Source organism: Arvicola amphibius, chromosome 5 (assembly GCF_903992535.2).
Source record: "Arvicola amphibius chromosome 5, mArvAmp1.2, whole genome shotgun sequence".
Lineage (NCBI taxonomy): Eukaryota > Metazoa > Chordata > Mammalia > Rodentia > Cricetidae > Arvicola > Arvicola amphibius.
In genome coordinates this window covers 64,639,452-64,660,314 of record NC_052051.1, presented here as the reverse complement: position 1 = coordinate 64,660,314, position 20,863 = coordinate 64,639,452, and the positions used below count along the sequence as shown (strand labels likewise).

The window sequence follows — 20,863 nt, the reverse complement described above, 5'->3', positions numbered from 1 at the left end:
AGTTGGTTAGAGAGGGAAAGAGGAAGGTTCTGGGGATGATGGGAAAAATCAAACATGATCAAACTATATTGTATTAAAAATAATTTTAAAAAATATCAATAATGCAAGTCTCTTAATGGAACCTTCTGAAAATTCAAACTCCAGTGAGATCAACACTAAATATTCTGCTGTGACAAAATACTTTACAAATAAACAAAAGCAAAACAACAACATCACAAAGTAAAATGGTTGTTAAGTAACTTAACTTAGGAAAGGTTGTCTCGGTGGCTTGAAATCACTTATGTACCTACAACCAATATGTCAGTTTTGCTAACGAGCCTAGGTTTAATATCACTGTGTAACTGTCTACTTTCTAAAACAGTTGGCAAATCATACTGTTTATCAAGTATACTTATTTATTTGCTAAAATTTCTATATGAGGAGGTGAACAAATATATTCTTTTTATTATTTTTTAACAAGCACTGAATTCCATATTCCAAATTCAGCCAGGAAATTTAATTTTAGTTTTTACAAGCTTTAAACTAAAAGGAACTTTAAATCTTTGCAATCACCTTAAGAGTAGATGTCATATGGTTGAATAAACCTAGAGGCTTCAAAGTTACAAAAGCACCAAGTGACCGGGGTAGAAATGGCCCCCAGCACAGACATCCTTGCTCTATGCTTGGCTTCTCACCCAATGTGGGTGTCTTTGCCAAGTGGAGAAACTCAAGATAGGGGTATGGCACTCACAAAGAAAAAAATCCCCAGCAGTTGTAGCTGTACAAGGATCCCACAGCTTTTGGCAGGCAGAGCCTCTAGTAAGATTAGCTGGGAAAATACAGACCTACAAGGACAACTATAGCCATCTGACAACTCTTCTGTGATTGGATGGATATGGTCAAGGATTCAGCTAGTCACACACCAGAAGATCCTTAATAAATTTGGCTCTCCTCTAGTTTTAGGCTTATTTTGTTAATGGAAGTCATCAGAGAAAGACATGAAGCCTTCAAGGTGAACTAGCTTTATGGTGACACTGACTTGCCTGCTTCCCAAGTCTCAGGCTTCTTCAAAGGGATCTGAGTGTCCTAAACACAGAGAGGGTTCTCTCTCACCTGAAACTTGTGCAGTTGTAGGCAGAGGGAGTCATCCTTTCTCAGTCACTAGAGACCTACGATTCCAGTCTAAGATCTTTCAGATGGGAGACCTGCCCTTGGTATCCTGATGGCTTTGGGCTGTAATATTTTCCCAAGCCATAATGTCTTGGAGCTAGCATTTTATTGCTACCCAAATTTAAGACTTGTTTCTACTACAACTTTATAGTATTCAGTTTTAAGTTGTTTTAACTCTTTAAAATTTTACACCAAAGTTCTTCTCATATTTACTCTTTGGCATGTTCTTGCTCCGTTCATGGAGGGAAGTCAAGCTAGAATCTAATTTAAGAAAGATGGTCTCAATGTACCAACTCTTGAGTTCTGCATTGGCCCCAAATCAAAAAGTCTTCTTGTTCATGAAGAAGCAAAATAATCTCTTCAGAAAGGTAAAAATAATCAATATTGTTCCACTTTCTTCTATTTTGTAGAGCCTATATGATCCACTATAATATTCTCAATAACACTGATGCTCTTTCAGTTAAATAAAATGACTGGCATGGTTATTAATCTTAACATTTCAGTAGTCAGACTTGCTGAGGTAGACTGGGTAAGTTCCTTATCACCCATGCTTCTGTGAATGCTGGTCCTATTCCTCTTTAGCTTCCTTTTTCAATACTCTGTTAAATGGGCTGATGTGAGGTTTCCCCACCCCCCAAAAAACTGAAGGTTTCTGGCTAGAGCAGTACCCACTGTTACAGAAAGCTTTTTAACTTAACTTGCCAATTGGAATTTCAATAGAATTCCGCATTCTATAATCTCATCTATCTTCATTTTGTGAATCAAATGATACTTTACCAAGGACCTGGTTGTAATATATTCATTCTATCCTGGTCACTTTCTCTTTGGCCTACTGGTTGCCATGCAATAAAAATGGGGCATGCTGAGAACTTTGCATGTTAATGGTGATTATTATGCTGTGGTCACTTAATATAGAAGGCAATGGGATGTGGAGAGGTTGCTGCATACAATAAGGATCATCACACTGAAAACTGAATATCTAATAAAGGGTAGCTCCCTTTGGCCACCTAGTGATAGTGTTTTGATACAGTTTTGATGATGTTCTGCAAAGTGATAAGAGGCTATCCTGTCCTCTTGAGGGTCATAAGAGATTTTCTCCATTGTAGGCAGGGGAATGTTCTTAGAGAACTGTTCTGCACAGTTTTAGGACAGGGAAGAAATGAAAGACGGAGGCCTGCATGGATGGATGGCCCTGTGTGGCCCTTTAAGGTAACACAACCATTGCACCTTTATCCCACTACGGGAATGGGTTGCCTGATAATTGCCAAATGAAAATATTCAAATAATGATATCCTTCATTGTTCTTTTTGATTTCAATTTTAAAAATATTTAAGTTTTAATATTAATATTTGGGCTTTGTTTTGTTGAGTTGAGACTGTTAAGCAGCCTAATATTTTGTTGTGTTATTTCTAGAAATGTGTGTTCTTGGAATGTTGTTCAGGAGACAGAAAGTCAGAGTGACAAAAATGGGCCTGTAAAATGCTTTGGGACAATTAGAAAAGTTCATTACTTTCTGTAGTAGTTTTAAAAGGGATTTTGAAAGAAGATGTGCTCCCCTGGGGTAATGAGAAGCACACCCCACTGATAGCTCACTGATATTTCCTTTGTCATCTCTCTCCTGGAGATGACAACAAACATATTTCCATTAACCTTCTCCACTAACAAATGGGGTACACTTTTCAATTGGCCATCCCATTGCAACCTGGTTAGGTTTTATAAAATTTGTCCATTATTTAGGTGGTAATTGGGGCTTGCTTACACTTTCAGAGGTTAATTCTCTTATTGTCATGGTGGAAAGCATGGTATTTTGCAGGTAAACATTTTCCTGGAGAAGTAGTTGTGAGTTCTACATGCAAATCCTCAGGCAACAGAAAGAGAGAAAGCCACTGGGCCTGGCTTAGGCTTTGTGGCCCCAACAAGGCCACACTTCCTAATTCTTCTCGTGTACCAATACTCACTGATAATTAGCATTCAAATATTTGAGTCTTTAGAGGCCATTGTTATCCAAACTATCACATTTTACTCTCTGGCCTTCTTTGGCTTATGTAATACAAATCATTTATCCAATTTCAAAATTCCTCATAGAATCAGCACTGGTTAAAAGTACAAAGTTCAAAATCTCTTCTGAGATTCATTGTATTTTCTTACATGTAACCCTTGGTAAAATCAAAATAAAAAAAGCAGATCATGTACTTCTAACCTCTAATAGCATATAATATTTATTGCTATTCCTAAATGGAGGAAAGGGAGCACAAAACACTCTTCAAATCTCCAACTCCTTTCAGCTTTGTTGCTAGTAATACCTTCTTTCTCTTGGTCTGACTTCACAACCAGTCTGCAGTTTTCATTAGGTATCCTGTGAAACTGTAATCCTTAGCATCTTGGGGGTTCCTACAAAATCTAGGCTTTGCCTCCAGAGCTTCTCATAGTATACTATCTGTGACTCCATGTAGGAATACCCTAGATACAGGCCTGGCCTCAACAGCTTTCCTTCGCAGTGGAAGGAGGTTGCAGAATCCCTTTCTTATATCCTTGACTCTAAAGACAGAACATGGCTAAAGGTGCCAAGTTCTGTTCCTTACTTACATTGGAACAAAGCACCCTCTTTGAATTACATATGCACCAATATTCTGTTTTCAGTAGTTCCTTCACCGCTTAAGTTTTTCTTTAATTCATTTTTACAAGTTGGAAACTTAGCATAGTGGGGTATTACACTTGGGTAACCAACCCCTTATGCCATTTAACATCAGGCTTTCATTTATACTTTTTAATCTCCTTTAGCACTGCACTTATCTCTATTACACTTCCTGGTGCTCATTTTCTTCTCAAACTGCATAATTTGTATTTTTCCTTTCTCAGTTTGTTCCTTTTTGATATAGATCTGCATAAGAGTAACAGCTAAAAACGACACAACAGAGTCAATCCTAGGCAGTATGGAAATCTCCTCTGCTAATGCCATAAATTAAAAAAATTTCAATTTAACCTCAGGAAGATTTTTTGGACAAGGATTGAAATCTACTACATTCGTCAGCAAAATATCATAAGAACTCCCCAGGCCATTTACTAATACTCTTCTTTTTTGAAATCTCTTGAGCTGGTCCCCAACATCCCACATCAACCTCAATACCACTGTCGTCCATGCTGCTACTAGTATATTTCATAAAGTCATGCTTAAAGTGTCCAAACAATTTTCTAATCCAAAATTCCAAAGTCTTTCATATTCTTCCAACGAATATTATGATTAGGCCTGTTACACCAATACTCTACTCTCTGGTAGCAATTTTGCCTTAGTCAGTGCCCTATTTCTGTGGCAGGACATCAACATCAAGGCAACTTTTCTAAGGTAAAATATTTAACTGAGGTTTGCTTACTGTTTCAGAGGTGTAGTCCCCTATTGTCACGGTGGGGAACATAATTTTATACTGGTAGACATAATGCTGGAGAGGTAGTTGAGAGTTCTATATCTGGATCTGCAGGCATTAGGGAGAGAATAAGCCACTGGGCCTGTCATGGGTTTTTGAAACATTGAAGCACATCTACAGTGACACATTTCCTCCACCATGGCCACACCTATTTCAACCAAGTCCTACCTCAATTGTCCTCAACAAGTGCCTTTCAATGGTGACTAAGCTTTCATATATATTAGCATAGTGAGAACACTTATTCAAACCATCACATTTGTAGGTAGGACTATATCCTGTGAACAGATTTGATAGTTAAGGGGAATGGAAAATGTAAAGCTAAGCATACTGAACAATCAAGTCAGGGCAGATGGAAGAATATTACTGAGGTATGCTGATTACCTCTAGTCCAGGGAAGAAAACTGAAGTGACTCTAAAGTAAATAAGGAAAGTAATTAAGAGAAAGCTCTGAATTCAGAACAACATTCTAAGTAGTAAGATAATCAAAAGTCAAGGAATGGGAGATGCACATAGAAATCCCTGTAGAGGGTATGGAGGGACATCTCTTTAAAGAAACCTCTTGACAGCAAATATCAATGGAGAAAATAATGATAAAGAACAGAAAGTGCAGCTAGAGTTTCAGAAATCATTTTAATAAAATCCGAAATAAAAATTATATATATGACGAAAGGATGGGGAAGCACTTAGTAGGGAAAGACTATATATAGACTCAAGGTATCTTTGACAAAAGCAAAATATGTTAAGGTATTTTCCTCTTAGACTAAGTGAGCTTGTTCAGAATCAAAAGGACTGATAGGGACAAAGCTCAGAAGACTTAAGTGTGTTATATAAAGATAGAGCATATTGAGGAAAGTCTGTGAAGGAATGAACGTGAAGATGGTGAAATAAGAGTTTTAGTAAGTGAAATAAAACTATCCTACTTAGATAAAACCCTCCTGTAAATGTTAGGTTACTGTGATGGGGAGAAAATCAAGATAACAGAAGAATTGCAGCAATTTGAAAAGCTCAGAGCCACCGTAGCCATTAGGTCGAAGTTGTTTCTGCCAGATTTAAGATCAGGACAGGCAAGGAGGATTCCAAGTTGGACGGTAAGAGGCATCTAGTCCTGTCAGCTCAAACTGTTTGTGCCAAGAGCCAAAAAACCAGTACCAGTGATGCTTTAAGTCAAGGAAGAAGAAAAAGAAATGAAAGAGGCTCTCTCTCTCTCTCTCTCTCTCTCTCTCTCTCTCTCTCTCTCTCTCCCTCTCTCTCTCTCTATCACACACACACACACACACACACACATTTATAATTTGACAACTCACAAACCATGAGCTACGTTATACAAACTGAATCCCTATTTATACAGAAAAGACATGTTACATGAAATGCAGAAGAATAAAAGTACTTAAAAAGAGAAAATGATTACTTTTCTCTCTTTTTCATAATGTACTATAATGCACTTCTCTTAATGGAACACCTTTACCTTCCTTTTTCAAGTTTTTATATTAATCCTGGAGTGCATATTGGGACTCTCTTTGGATGCTTTGGTTCTTAAGCCTTGCAGGAACATGCCTAATATTTTATAGTACCACAGAGTTTGGCCTGACTGTAAATTGAAAATTGATGAAACCTGACCTCTGGTAGAAATATCAGTTATAATATGAATCAACAGTTAGGTGATTTTTTTTCTTATATCTCCTATGTGCAGGCTCTCTAAAATCTGTGCAGAATAAACTTAAGCTTTTTCAGTTATGTAAAAAGTGACTCAGATCTTTTAACAGTAAGTGCCTACAAAATTAATGTGGAGTCTACTAGGACCCAAACACAGAAGAGAGACTAGAGGCCCACACTCCTCCATAATATCCTCTTTTCCCTATCCAGGCCCTTCTCTGGAAGTGCTGTCTTCTAATTTCTAATAGATTCCCACTGACACATAAATTGTTGTCTCTTCCCTTTGTAGAGAAGAAGTGGAGCAGATGAGTTCCCACACAAGGTATAGGTCTCTTGCTTATAAGACCTGATGCAGATATTGGGGGATTAAGATATATTTTCAGATAATCCTTATTGGAATGTTCAACCTTTTCAGATTGGAACTCCGGTTATTGGTTGTAGCCTCTAACACTATCTTCCAACCTTTTTTTTTCTTTTTCTCATTTTTTGTATTCAAGATTTCCATCTCCTCCCCTCCTCCTCTCTCTTCCCTCCCCTCCCTTCCACCCATACCCCCACTCCACCCCTCTCCAAAGACAAAGAGCCATCAGGGTTCCCTTCACTATGTTAAGTCCAAGGTCCTCCCAGCTCCCCCTAAGACCAGGAAGGTGAGCAACCAAACTGACAAGGCTCACAGTGAGCCCGTCCATGCTGTAGAGTTCATGTTCATTGCCATTGTCCTTGGTTTCTCAGTCCTCCTCCACTGTCAGCAACATTCAGAGAGTCCGGTTTGGTCCCCTGTTCCATCAGTCCCATTCCGACTGGACTTGGTGGTGTCCCGTTAGATCTGTCCCACCGTCTCAATGGGTAAAAGCACTCCTCGCGGTCCTGGCTTCCTTGCTCATGATCTTCCTCCTTTTGCTCCTCATCAGGACCTTGAGAGCTCAGTCAGCTTCCAACCTTATTCAACAAAGTTAAACCAACTTCAAGATCACAAGTTGTTAACAAAGTTGTCCTCCTCAGTAGAGAGCTGAAGCGAGGGGTAAGAAGACACCTGAAGAGCAGATCTTAAGAGCAGAGTAGACATATCTTTGCTTTTCATTGGTGTTATGGGTGGCTTTGGGAATACTAATTCAGGCCAGAGGACCTTTCCAACAGTGCATAGGGGAAGTAAAGAACCTGGATACCAAAGGATGGGCATCTTGCTTTTGAGCAATAGCTATATGACCCTGCTTGTTCTAGATGCCTCAAAATTAACTTTGAAAAAATGTGAATAAGTTTGTCCACACTTCTGGGTTCATAAAACTTTTCTGGGTTAATGTGACTTTCCTCTGAGTTTCCAGCTCCCCATTTGAAACCTTTTTTGTTCACTAATCTTGTACCTGAAGGAATTTTAAATTCAGTAATAAGTCCTCTCTTCTGTATTGTTTTAAGAATAAAAACATAGAATGTTTATCAACTACATTCTCAGACTTCAATCTCCCCAAAGAAAATGATTTTAAATGGAGAAAAAAAACATGTCCACCATAGTCATACAAAATAAAAATAAAGATAAAAATAGTAAAATAAATGTACAATTAGGTAATCATGATTAGCAAGAAAGTAGAAAGGAGCCATGATATTTACTGTTTTATAGATGTTATGGAAAGTATTCCTCATGCTTTAGTTGGAACTGAAGTGCTAGCATATGTTTTTTCAGACAAATCAAGCAGCCAACAAATAATGATTCATATGACAGGGTGCCTATTATATCATTGATTGTGGTTACAAAACATTGAAAATATTAATGCCCTGAAATGTGTTAATTCATTTCATATTTATCCTGCCATGAAATCTATTCAATTATTCAAATGAGAAGAACATATACAAAGCCACATACTAGTTAATATAGGTGGGTGTAAAAATATGGCTGGAGAGTAAAAGATAAGGAGAGAAGAAGCCAAAGGGGAAAAAAGGAAAAATGACTTCACATGTAAACGAATATGCATTACCATAATTATGATTTCTGTAAAGTTATGCACATGTATGGATGAAAAACATAGAGCACTAAAGGCATCTTACAATCTAACCTAATTATTTATGAACCAGATACCACTCTGTTTGTCAGTATACATCCTCAGCTTAAATGTACATACATATATACACATGCAGAATGCAGACATAAATACACATACTCTCATAAGTATATATTATATATTTAATATATGTATATATGATATGTATTAAATAGAAAAAATGTCACATTCCTCTTTTTCCACTTTTACTTGCATTGGCTTTTTAGAACCCATTCCTTTTGGAAGTATACCTTGTTCAACCTGGATGTAGTGGGAAGGGCCTTGGTCCTTCCTAGGGGTAGTGTGCCTTGATTTGTGAAGGGTAGGGGGGGTGAGGGTGAAGGGAATGAGAGGGGATGAGGGAGTGGGAACTGGAATTGGTATGTAAGGTAAAAAAGATATTTTTAAAAATAAAATAAAAATTTACATTAAAAATAATAAAATAATTATGTCACTTTTCCCTTTTTCTCTACTTTCAGTTCCATCTGTATATCCATTTGAGACACACACACACATATATATATATATATATATATATATATATATATATATAGAGAGAGAGAGAGAGAGAGAGAGAGAGAAAGAGAGAGAAATACAGATGGTAGATAGATAGACAGATACAGATGATACATACATAAGATAGAATAGACAAATAGATAGATGATAGATAGATAAATAGATAGAGATAGATACATAGATAAATACATAGATAGATGGATAGATACACAGGCATACCGATATGTAGGTAGATAATCTTTTTAGATTGCTTTCCATTTGCTGATCATTAGTTAAGTTTTCCAAGGCCCTTCACTATCTGAATACAGTAGGTCACATAAGACATCTTCTGAACATCTTTGTCCTCACTAAGAAAGTTAACATTTAATTAAATCAAATGATGGGCTGTTCTCTGATTCCTTTATGCCAGTTAGTCATGTACTCTTAAGTATTAATCACGTGCTAAGATTTCTATTTTTCCTAAGAGACGTGTCACTAAATTGTACCTTCTGTGTGGTTATATATAGTATAATACTTAGTCTCTGGTTTCCAAACACAGCTAATAGCTTAGAGCATAGGCAGTCTTGACCTTAAAAGATGTCAGGAAATTTTATGCTGTGACTTCCTAGGGTATTTCCATAACTAGAACTTATTTACCTGAAACATTGTCTCAGTAACTGTAAAAACAGATCTTTTAAGTTTCAAACAAATTTAAAGATTTAAATGATTGGAATAGTTCTAATTTTGAAGTCAGTTTGTCTGTCATGAGCCTGGATAAGTTATCTTATACAGTATCTCAAGTTATTTATACAAACACACATACATTTCTGAAATTTTAGTGAGTCAATATCTAAGAAATTACCCAGCACTAGTGGGACTATATAATCTTATGTATTTTTTGCATTTATATTTTAGCATGTAGCAAACCTAGGTACTTCATGCCAAACATATGCTATGTCACTGAAATACACCCCAAGCCCATGACTTATTTTTTTTCAGTATGAAAAGGGCTAATATCAATAAGTATTCTTCATGAGAGAGACCCACAGGTGTGATATGAGAAGCTCTTCCTGGTAAATTTGGTGTCTCCATCTAGTGTTCACACTGAGACAAAGTACCCTATTTGTGAGCAGCAGGAGAAAGATTTATTATCAGTTCAGGCCTGCTTATCAACTTTAGTAAAACTGTGAGGAATGGCTAATAGCTATTCCATGCCACAGTCATTCATTAGAGAATCCGGCTGATACAAATCTGAATGTAGAGTTGTTTGCTGTGGTCTACCAAGGTTTTATCTTGCTAAAGGGTTGGAAATTATAATCCATTCTTTTAGCTTCTTTTGTAAAAATGAGGATGTCTGTATAAAATGTCATAAATGACTGTTCAACTGAACTTAACAGCCAATGCCATTTTTCCAGCCTGACTCTAACCCATCCATCACACTTCTTCTAAAGTAAAGAGTAGAGAGATTTTTTTCTCATTTTCTTTTGGATAGTAGGGACTGTTCATCCATATCACCCACATGTCAGGTCAAGTCTTTGAAAGGATTGAACACTCTGAGCTTCAGGTTGCTCCCTATCTGAGAATTTGCAGGGAAGACTTCAGGATAGTGCCAAAAATAAAGTGAGGAGAAGTTGCAAGCTGAAGTAATTCTAACAGCAAACAAAGGTAGTCTACAACCAAAGTGGAATTCAAAGTGCTGTGGTGAATTTGGTCTTTATAGACTGAAAGACAACAATGTGGGAAATAACAGCTAATACAAGGACATGTGTGAGCTGACTGGTAATTAGATGGAGTATTCTAGAAGCCCAATGTAAATATGACAATTTACAGCTATCTCTTCCAAAAACATAGTTATAGGCCTGCTTGAAATTTACAGAGAGAGCACAAATATCACATGTGAAATGCAAAAAGAATAGTCTGGATTTATGAAACTCAGTGATAGTAGAAGTAATTACTGACTGTGATTCTAAAGTGCAAAGTCATACCACACAGAATAGCAAGAAGAAATCGAACAGGTGGAGAAGGGAGGAGGAGAGAAATATTGATATTGGTTCTGTATTATGTTGTTTGAATTTTTGGTTTAGAAGATGGATTAGATAATATATTATTATCTTTGACTCAGTGTAGTCACTGAACACATACTGTTGAAAATGATTAAGGATGAAGTGACTATATAAATGTCTTTGAATAAATTAAATTCTAGTTTCTTTTCTGTGAGCCCTGCCTCCCTGGAGCTCATAGAGAATAAGGACCCATATAAGCAAGCCTTGGAGATCCCAGATAATATGAGCTTTGGAAGAAGAAGAAATTAACAGAGATGAAGGCTTAGAAAGAGAAAAAGAATGAAGAAGTTGGCTATGTTCTGTCTTAATTAAGATGACAGGGAACCTTCTCACATTTCTGCACAACATTCCAGACAATATACTTTTTGTAATGGAAGACAGGGTTTATTTAGCTTGCAATTCCAGGTTACAGTCCATGATTGTAGAAAAGTCAATTCTGGAGCTCAAAATAGCTAATTACAGTATGGCCAAGAACAGAGAGAATAAAGCTTGCATGCTTACTACTAACTTAGCTTCCTCTAGTCTTGTGCAATTCAGGAGGAAGCCCATAAATTGGCATCATGCAAATGCCATCATTTGTTGTTGCATTCATTTAGATATCTGTATATACATGCATATTCCAAAAATCATAGAAAGTGCCTGTTTGTATACATGTATATTCCTAAATACATAGATACAGCCTGCTTGTTTTCTACTTGTTACATACTCCCTTAAAAAAAACCCTATAATTTGCAAGGTCATTTTACCTGATAAATCAAAATAAGCTCCTTTATTATGATATAGTAATGAAAATGTTTAGACAATATTATTGAATTGTTTATTAACTAAGTACCAAAGTGCTCATGAATATCTTATATTTTATTATACACACAAATACACACACATATATGTGTATATATATATATATATATACATATATCAACATTTTTGCTTATATTTATGCTATTCAGTGTATCAGTCTGACTCAGGATTCAGCTTTGAATTTTGATGTTCTTTTCAGCGTCTTTCTGGTCAGTGACACCAAGCTCAATGTCTTTTGAAAGGGAGACCAATAGCAGTGCTGTGACAAATGAGTCAGGGAATACATATCTGCCCTAAGAAAAGAGTTTATTGTGTTACATATACTTTATGCAGGTTTGCTTCTGTCTTTTGTTTAAGGAGTGAAATGGTTGATATAATGATTAAGCTTTTCTAAGGCCTATTCTAGGAACAACATGGCAAACAGGAATGACTTCTGGTTTGGAACTATAGAGTTTAGAGTATACTTCTAAGAATTATGAAGAACAGCTAGAGAATAGTGAGTCCCAGTGTCCTATGGCACAGCTGGGTAACTATAATTCATAACAATTCATAACATAATGTTTTCAAAGGAGTATAAGAATTGAAAGCTTTCAATAAAATGAAAATAGAAACATGTAAGGAAAAGGAAAAGTTAATTTGACTGATTTGATCATAACGTGTTGCATGCTTGCACAGTCATACATACGACATATACCATAGATGTATATAGTTAATTATGCCATCTTAAAAATAAATTAAGGGAATTCATGACTCATTTAAACAGAATTTAAAAAGAAAGTAGAAATAAAGTATCCACAATAATCAGAGTTGTCTTAAGGTAGAAAGAGGCTTTCAATAATCTGCTGACTTTTTGACTGTTTGATCAGGTTCTCAGAATGATCATGTGACTGTATAGTTACCTGTATTCTTTTAAGTCATGATGACTTTTATTCCCATCTGGGAGTGAATAAATGTTCTTTCAGAAATTAAAATCACACACTTTTGATAAAAATTAGGAACTTTTAATTAAAATATCAATGAAAGGCAATTAGTAAGTTATCTTTCTTCCCTTTGATAAATTATTCATGAACATATGGGAGGTAATTAGCCTCTCCTATAATACAATTGCTCTTGCATAGGTATTAGACAAAAGATATGGACTTCTTTGTAATAAATTTAATCAGCTTTCTGAGTTTTGTGGGAGTTTCATGTGTTGCAAATTTCAAAGGATCGTGGTACTATTTAAAAACTTCAAGTGTTCCAACTCTACAGGAGAACTGTATGGATTTGAATCTTGACTTGGGTTCCTGTAAGTGTGGAAGTGGCTAAATAACAGGGCCTCCGATTTTAACACAACTGACTCATTGATGGAAGGGCCATTCAGGTTGTAAAACTCAGCATGTAGACTGCACCAATGGCCAAAAAGAAAACAAAGACCCAATCCATCAAAGCCCAGAGTTCTGGCAAAGATCTACAAGTGCACTAACCATGTTTTATGTTCTGTAGTTATGTTCTGCCTCTGGCTAACTGTTTTTGTTAACTGAAGTCTGTCAAACAAGAATATGTGTGTGTGTGTGTGTGTGTGTGTGTGTGTGTATGCTTAAAAGGTCATCATGAGAGAGACTTGGTGCTTCACTGGGATCCCAAAAAACCAGTGTAGTTGCTGGGCAGATAAGAAAGACTTCCTACTATCATAAACCCATGCCTGAGCAGTTTTTCTGCTGGATTCCCCAAAGCAGTTAGAGCATAAAGAAGTTATTTCCCATATCCTTATTCATACATTCAAAACTGCATTATCAGTATAAGCCTCATAAATTTGTTGGGATGATCAGATGAATATATACAAAAACAAAGAAACAAACAACCAAAAACAAGAAACAAAAATAAATTTTAAAAACCAAAATAAGGTACATTATCTTTGTGACTCAGAAAGTTTGGCAGCATTTGGCTAGTATTGTCAAATGTACTCATCTTGATTTGTTCTTTAAACAGTGGATTGAACTGGCAGCTAGGAGCACATTCTTTTGAGAGGGAAACCTTGCTCAGCCTCCTAGGGAGGGAACTTTGGTCTTGCCTGGAAGTGAAGTGTCAGTCTTTGTTACCTCCCCATGGAAAGCTTTATCCTTTCTGAGGAATGGATAGGGAAGTAGGGTGTGGGAAAGGTGGAAAAAATGGGAGGAGGAGAAGGATGGGGAAAGAGGCTAGCTATATAAAATGAGCAAAGATTGTATCATAAAATATTCTTAATAAAGAAAATAAAGTTGATATTCTTGGATTTGAGTGTAGACTTCAGTGAAATATTTTCCTGACAGAAATTGTCAGTGCTTGGCACCTTATTTTGTTTTTTTACTTGACCTCTCTCACTTAAAAACAAATATTTGTTTTTAGTTTATGGACATGAGATTTTTTCTTCTGCATGTATGCATGTGTACAGGGCATTAGACTCCCTGGAACTGTAGTTACAGTTAGTTGTGACCCACCATGTGGGTCTTGGGAACTGAATGTGGGTCCTGTGATAGAGCTGCAAGTACTCTTGACCACTGAGCCACCTCCAGACCTCTTAACTCTAATATTAGAATGACTTTTTTTTAGTTCTAATAATAAACAATAGCTTTGTTAGCTTGTTGAATTGGACTTTCACATTAAAAATTGTTGTGTATTAAATATTCTTTTAATCAATAATGTTTTATTTTTATGGGTTTTTGTGTAGCCAACTTCTATATGTCATAGGGAAATTGGATCTTTCATACATTGAAAGTATGTAGTTTTGCATACAAATTATACCAGCACCTTATAAAATTTATGTTATCTTATATTAAAGTGTACAAATACATATATAGTACACAATTTATACAGTAATCTTTGCTGTTTATCTATTGCTATAGAAATTATAATATTATTTTCATATGTAAATACCTCTTAACAATGAATGTTCCAGAAAATTTGTGCATAAAACCTTGTGTTGAATGTTTATAAATTTAGAGATTACATTAGAAGTTTAGGGTATGACAAAATAATTAATCAGCAGGTATAAATTTGTTTGCAACACATTTTATAAGCTATAGTATTAAATACATGAAATGCAAAAATAATGTTGCTTTAGAATTTCACACTGAATAAAACTTCCCAAATAGCTATCACATTACATTGTACTTTGAATTGGTGGCAGTCCTAAAGCTTCAACCTCCAATCTTACCTTCGTTGTGTTTGCCTTGGGCTGCCCACACACTCTTCTCAAGCCCCTGACAAGATGAGTACAACTTTTGCACATCTGTGAGAGGGAACAAAAGAGCAAGATAAAAAATTTCCCCAGAATTCAGTAGACCAGAAGAACAGAAAATTACTATGGAAAAAAAAAGAACTATTGTATTTTCTATAGCTGCAGTTAAACTACTATGCAAAATAGGCTGAAGTTCTTATGAAGAAATGTGTAGGAAGACACAATGCTCAGTAAATTTCATCAAAAACTAACCAGGTGGGCAGGTTCCCCTTTGCTGTTATGTAAGCTGATTTAGCTGTCATCTTTGAGAAGCATAGGGTGGCCAGATTTTCCAATTATATTCTCCCAGTGTGAGTAATATGCTCTTTTTGTAACCTGCACAGCCAACCTTGAAAGTTGTACCATTTTCCTTGCTTAAATGCTCCTTTTCACAGCCACATTAAACCATCAAAATTTCATAACCATGACCTGTACTTTCCTAACTCCAGTTTCTCTCAATTCACTCATACATACTAGAACATCCTATTTGCCCACAAGGTCAGTAAAATCTATGCTTTAAAACACAGCTCTAAGTGATCCTTTAAAGTCAATACTCCAAATTAATATTGATATTTAGTGATACTCATGACATTTAGAATAGAAATTTCTTGTGTTGCTAGACAATTCAGTCTGTTTGCTATGCAAGTGTGGGGGTCTGTTCACTCTCCAGCACAAATGTAAAAGGCTGTTTTGTAGCAAGATACAATGGCTCAGCCAGCCAGTGAGGTCTGATGACCTGAGTTGAAAACCTGGACCCACATAATGCAAAGACAGAACTGATTTCCCAAGTTGTCTTCTGACTTTCATATGCTGGCTGAGGCACAGGCACCCACACACATACACAAGAAAGAAAGAAAGGAAGAAAGGAAGAAAGGAAGGAAGGAAGAAAGAAAGAAAGAAAGAAAGAAAGAAAGAAAGAAAGAAAGAAAGAAAGGGAGGGAGGGGGAGGGCAGGCAGGAGCGAGGGAGGAAGCAAAAGGTGCTGGTGGCACACATTGGTAATCTCAGAGGGAGAAGCAGAAAGATTCTTGGGAGTTGCTGGCCCCATCATCCTATCTGAGTAAATGAACTATATGAGAATTACCATTTCAAAGAACTAGGTGAATGTCTGCTGAATCATATCTCAAGTTAACCTCTGATGTAAACACACATACATACACATGCATGCACACACACACACAGAGAGAGAGAGAGACAGAGAGACAGAGAGACAGAGAACAGAGAGACAGAGAGAGGCAAAGAGAGACAGGCATAAAACATTCTTTCCCAAAGATGTGCAATAGTGTGGAAAGTAGGCCATTAACAATGTAGCATTCCAACTTTGGAAAGGTTGAGATCTCTGACCACAATTCTTCTGGAAAATAGGAATAGTAACTACACTGAAATCTTGCTGAAACAGTTAGAGTCGGCACACATGTATTAATAGGTTGAAAATAAATTAAGCCTGTGGTGGAGATCATTCTCACAGCAAGTAGTCAGTAAACTGATAATAATCAACAATCCCTAATGCCTAATATTTCACCTATTTATTTGTTTCTGTCAGTTCTAATCCATTTACAAATGATTGACACTATCAAGTCAGGAATATTAGGAAGGAAACCAAGTGTTAATAAAATGCAATGTCCATTTTCAACATATTAATGTTAGGTTGAATTCAAGACAGTTCCATTATATTCAGGAGCCTGAGAGAGGCAGATGGCAATGGGACATGAGTTGAATGTTATACAATAATGAGTGTTCAAACTCTACAATGAATATGCTTTTAAAAGAGAAGAGGAGATTGGACAAAATATATGGACCAGGTTAGATTCTTAGTTATTAAACAACTTCGTTTAGAAGAAGAAATAAAAGAAAAAAGTGAAAATGTAAAAGCCATGCATGAATTATCTGGGGCTGAAAACAATGCTATTTTGGCTCTGTGACTGAGAATCTTAAATGCAGTTATGGAGGGTGTCTTCTATGTTTAGGAACATCTGTTTCAAATGCAAGTTCCTGTATTTCTGTGTCCAAACTTTCACTTTTTTTATTAAATTAGTTACATAAAGTGTGTTAAAGAATTTTAAATGAATGAAGTATATGAAAGTGATTTTAAATATTTTATTAAAATGAAGTCATCTATATGTAAGAATATCCAGGCTAGCCATTGAATGTTATCAAACTTGCTTTTTTTGGGAAACATATTTAATCATTTGTGATTTTAAAAGGCCAAAATAAGGTTATTGTCATTTACAGCAGTAAAGCTTACATTGGTCTTATTAAAAGTGTAACATGCCCTCAGCAATGCAGAAGCATGCATGGACAGTCTGTTTATATCAGGTTTCATAGTCTGAGTTGATGAGGATGACTGATCAGTAAGGAACAGTTTCTACTGAGATACGAACTCAGATCACGGAATTCAGAGTCCAAACATTAACCATTACACCACAGGAGTTGGGGCACATTAGTTTTATTAAAATTTTATTAATATGTTAGAGTCTATTACAAGACCTTTTTTGTTGGGAAAGCTACATAAAGTAAAAAAAAGGCTGAGAAGAAAGGAAGTTATTACCAGACAATTTTAAATGAGAAATCGGTGCTTTCCAATATTGCCAGAAACCACTCACTGAACTGGTGAATGATGGATGATCTTCAACTCGACTGAGTCATACATTGTTGATGACAGTACACAACTTATCCCACAATTTTAAGGCCAGAGCTGTCAGTGTGTGATATTGTTTTTGTCTCCAAAAGAGCTAATGAGTCAGTTCAGACTACAAGTGAGTCATTGCTAAACTGATTGAATAACTTTGAGGAATTTAACTTTTATTATTAATATAGGTTTCTATAAAATAAATAGATTGAATTTGTTTATGTAATAACTCAATTTTTAAGTTTTTAAGGCACTAAATAAGAATATTGGATCACAGCATATGTTTTCATCAAACTTCTGACAGCCAAGTTCATATAGATCTGTAACAGACATACATGTGAATATGTGATACAAATATGAGGAGAACAATAAGCATGAATGTGAAGTTTATGTGGAAATAGATTATATGGGAAAATAAATGAAAAATTAGTAAAATATAAATTATTAGAAAATCTTTCTTTAAGAAAGGAAAGTTTGTGAGAAAGAAGTATGTGTAGAAGAGAGCATGTGTAGAAGCATGTGAGTATGTGTAGAAGCAGGGTTGCTTGATCAAAACTCAGAATGTGTGTGTTTCATACAGTCATATAGATATGTGAATTAAATACATGGAAAGCATAAAAAACCTTACATACATGTATGTTATACTTTTGTGTGCTGGGTAGGGGCAAAAGAGCCACTCAGTTTCCATCTAGATCTTGTCCGAAAAGGCTCCCTTAAACCATTGCACATTCTCAGACTGCCAAGCAGGTAGATACAGATGTTTCTAATTAATGGCACAGAAGGTGTCCATTCTTGAGTTCATTGTCTGATTATAATTTGGTAAAATGACAAATCAATTGCAAGAATTTTATACATCTCAATATTAAAACTAAATGCAAGAGAAATCAAAATGCAATTAGATTAACATCATTCCTTGACATAGATTAAAAATTGTTCAAAGAAGAGGATGTGGATTATTACTAGTAAATGAATAGCTACAAAAGCCATCTATCAAGCAAGCTGTCAGCATTTAGAAAACACACGAATAGACTATAGAGAAATGGGGGTATTTCATACATTATTGCCAGAGCAACTGGCAACAACTCAATCCCAAATATACATTTTTAAGTAAAAAAAAATCACTGCTATGGTCTCTTTAAAACATACACACAAACCAAATAATCAAAGGAGAATGTTATTTGTTGAAATTCTGTATGCAATACTGAAAAAATTGAATGTGACTCTTAAAATACTTTTGTACAAATGTAGACATGAGTTGGTAGATATATAACGATATCACTACATATTACATGAAGAAGAAAGTGTCTTCTTAATGGGAAATGACTGTTTCAGTTTCACCATGTTAACTTATCTATGATGCATAAATAAGGAAGTGTATGGAGGTTAAACCATAAGAGTAGTTATTTGTGGGAACGATTTTTGTGGGTAGAATTTAGTGAAACTTACATTTTATTGGATACAATTGACCATTTCATAATCAGTGCTTGTAGGTGTATTAAGATTTTTGAAATTATACTGCAATTTATTTTCCTTCCTTATTTTCCTTCCTTATTTTCCTTCCTTATTCTCCTTCCAAACTCTCAATATATTCTTACACATTGTTTCAAATTCATGACCTCTTTTTTTAAACCAATTTTTCTTTCATGCATATGTATATGTGCATATGTACGTATGTATTCATTCCTAAATGTAATCTGTTTAGTCAATATGACTTTGCTTGCTTTTAGGTCTGACTATTTAGTACTGGACTATCAACTGATGAGCTCTTCTCTGGGGAGGACCATCTCTTTCTCTTGTAGTATTCCATAATTGCCCATAGTTCTGTGCATTGGGTTGAGGCCTCATGAGCTCTTCCCATCCTGTTTTGATTGTCCATTATGCTATCTTTCTTCAGCTCATCTTCCTTAGTCAAGTTTAGTGAGACTTTGTGAACATAGCTGCTGATGTTCCTGGGAAATACATTCCCACAGCAAGCTCTCTGATGCTTTTGCTTTTAATAAATAGCTATGAAATCTAAGAACCACATGAGTGACCACCATGGCACAATAAAGTTAGTTTTTTTTTGTTTGTTTGTTTTCTAACATTTATTTTTATACTTTAATTATTCCCTTCATCCTACAGAGACTTAGATATTTTTTTAAAAAATGCAAAGATAATTATTATACTTTTAACAAGCCATTCTTGCTTTCTTTGAAAATCATAGGCAACTAGCATTTCGACTCAAAAAATAAAGGCAAGTTAAAAGGCAGACATATCAAAGCACAAAGAAAACAGTAAAAATCATCCACTATTCCACGGCTATAGCTGGTCACCAGAGTCGGTCATTTTCCTTAGCATCTCCTGTTTAAAAAGCAATTTAAAATTGTTTTTCAGTTACTGTTATAGTACATTCACTAGCTTAACATTCCCTATTTTTTTGTTTTTAGATATATTTATTTGCTTCACTTTCTATGTATGAATGTTTTGCATGCATGCTGGTTGGATCCTCTGAGACAAGAATAAATGCATGTTTGTGAGCCTCCATGTGGGTGCTGAGAAACAAACTCAGGTCCCTTGCAAGAACAATAAGTACTCTTAACCACTGAGCCACCTCTCCATCCCCTACCCCTTTTCTTGATTTTTTTTTTCCTCATGGTTTATTTTTTTTTATATTTAAAAATTTCCATCTCCTTCCCTCCTCCTCCCCCCTCCCTCCCCTCCTTCTCCCCCTTCTCTCCCCTCCTTCTCCCCCTTCCCTCCCCTCCCCTCCACCCATACCTCCCCTCCCTCCCTCTCAAGGCCAAGGAGCCATCAGGGTTCCCCACTCTATGCTAAGACCAAGGTCCTCCCAACTCCCCCCAGGTCCAGGAAGGTGATCGACCAAGCTGAGAAGGCTCCCACAGAGCCCGTCCATGAAGAACAATCAGAGCCCAGAGCCATTGTCCTTTGCTTCTCAGTCAGCCCCCGCTGTTGGCCACACTCAGAGAGACGGGTTTGGTCGCATGATCCATCAGTCCCATTCCAACTGGAGTTGGTGATCTCCCATTAGTTCTGTCCCACCGTCTCCATGAGTGAACGCACCCCTCTCGTTCCTGACTTTCTCCCTCATGTTCTCGCTCCTTCTGCTCCTCATCGGGACCTTGGGAGCTCAGTCCAGTGCTCCAGTGTGGGGCTCAGTCACCTTCCCCATCTGTCGCCAGCTGGAGGTTCCCTCACGGTCCTGACTTTCTTTCTCATGTTCTCTCTCCTTCTGCTCCTCATCAGGATCTTGGGAGCTCAGTCCGGTGCTCCAAGGTGGGGCTCTGTCATTTTCTTCATCTATCGTCAGGTGGAGGTTCTTCTTATTATCTTCTCAAGGATCCCAAACTTATAGGCTCGATGTCCTTTAATCATGGCTAGAAA

The 20,863-nt window shown here is 36.4% G+C and overlaps 1 protein-coding gene across 1 annotated transcript in view; it reads right to left on the bottom strand.

The window, feature by feature from the left end:
- Positions 1–20,863, bottom strand: part of Ano3 (anoctamin 3) — a 306,732-nt gene that overhangs the window by 247,548 nt on the left and 38,321 nt on the right. Inside the window, exon 2 of the mRNA XM_038330758.1 lies at positions 14,792–14,866. The gene's annotated coding sequence lies outside the window, so the exon portion shown is untranslated. The remainder of the gene's footprint in view (positions 1–14,791; positions 14,867–20,863) is intronic.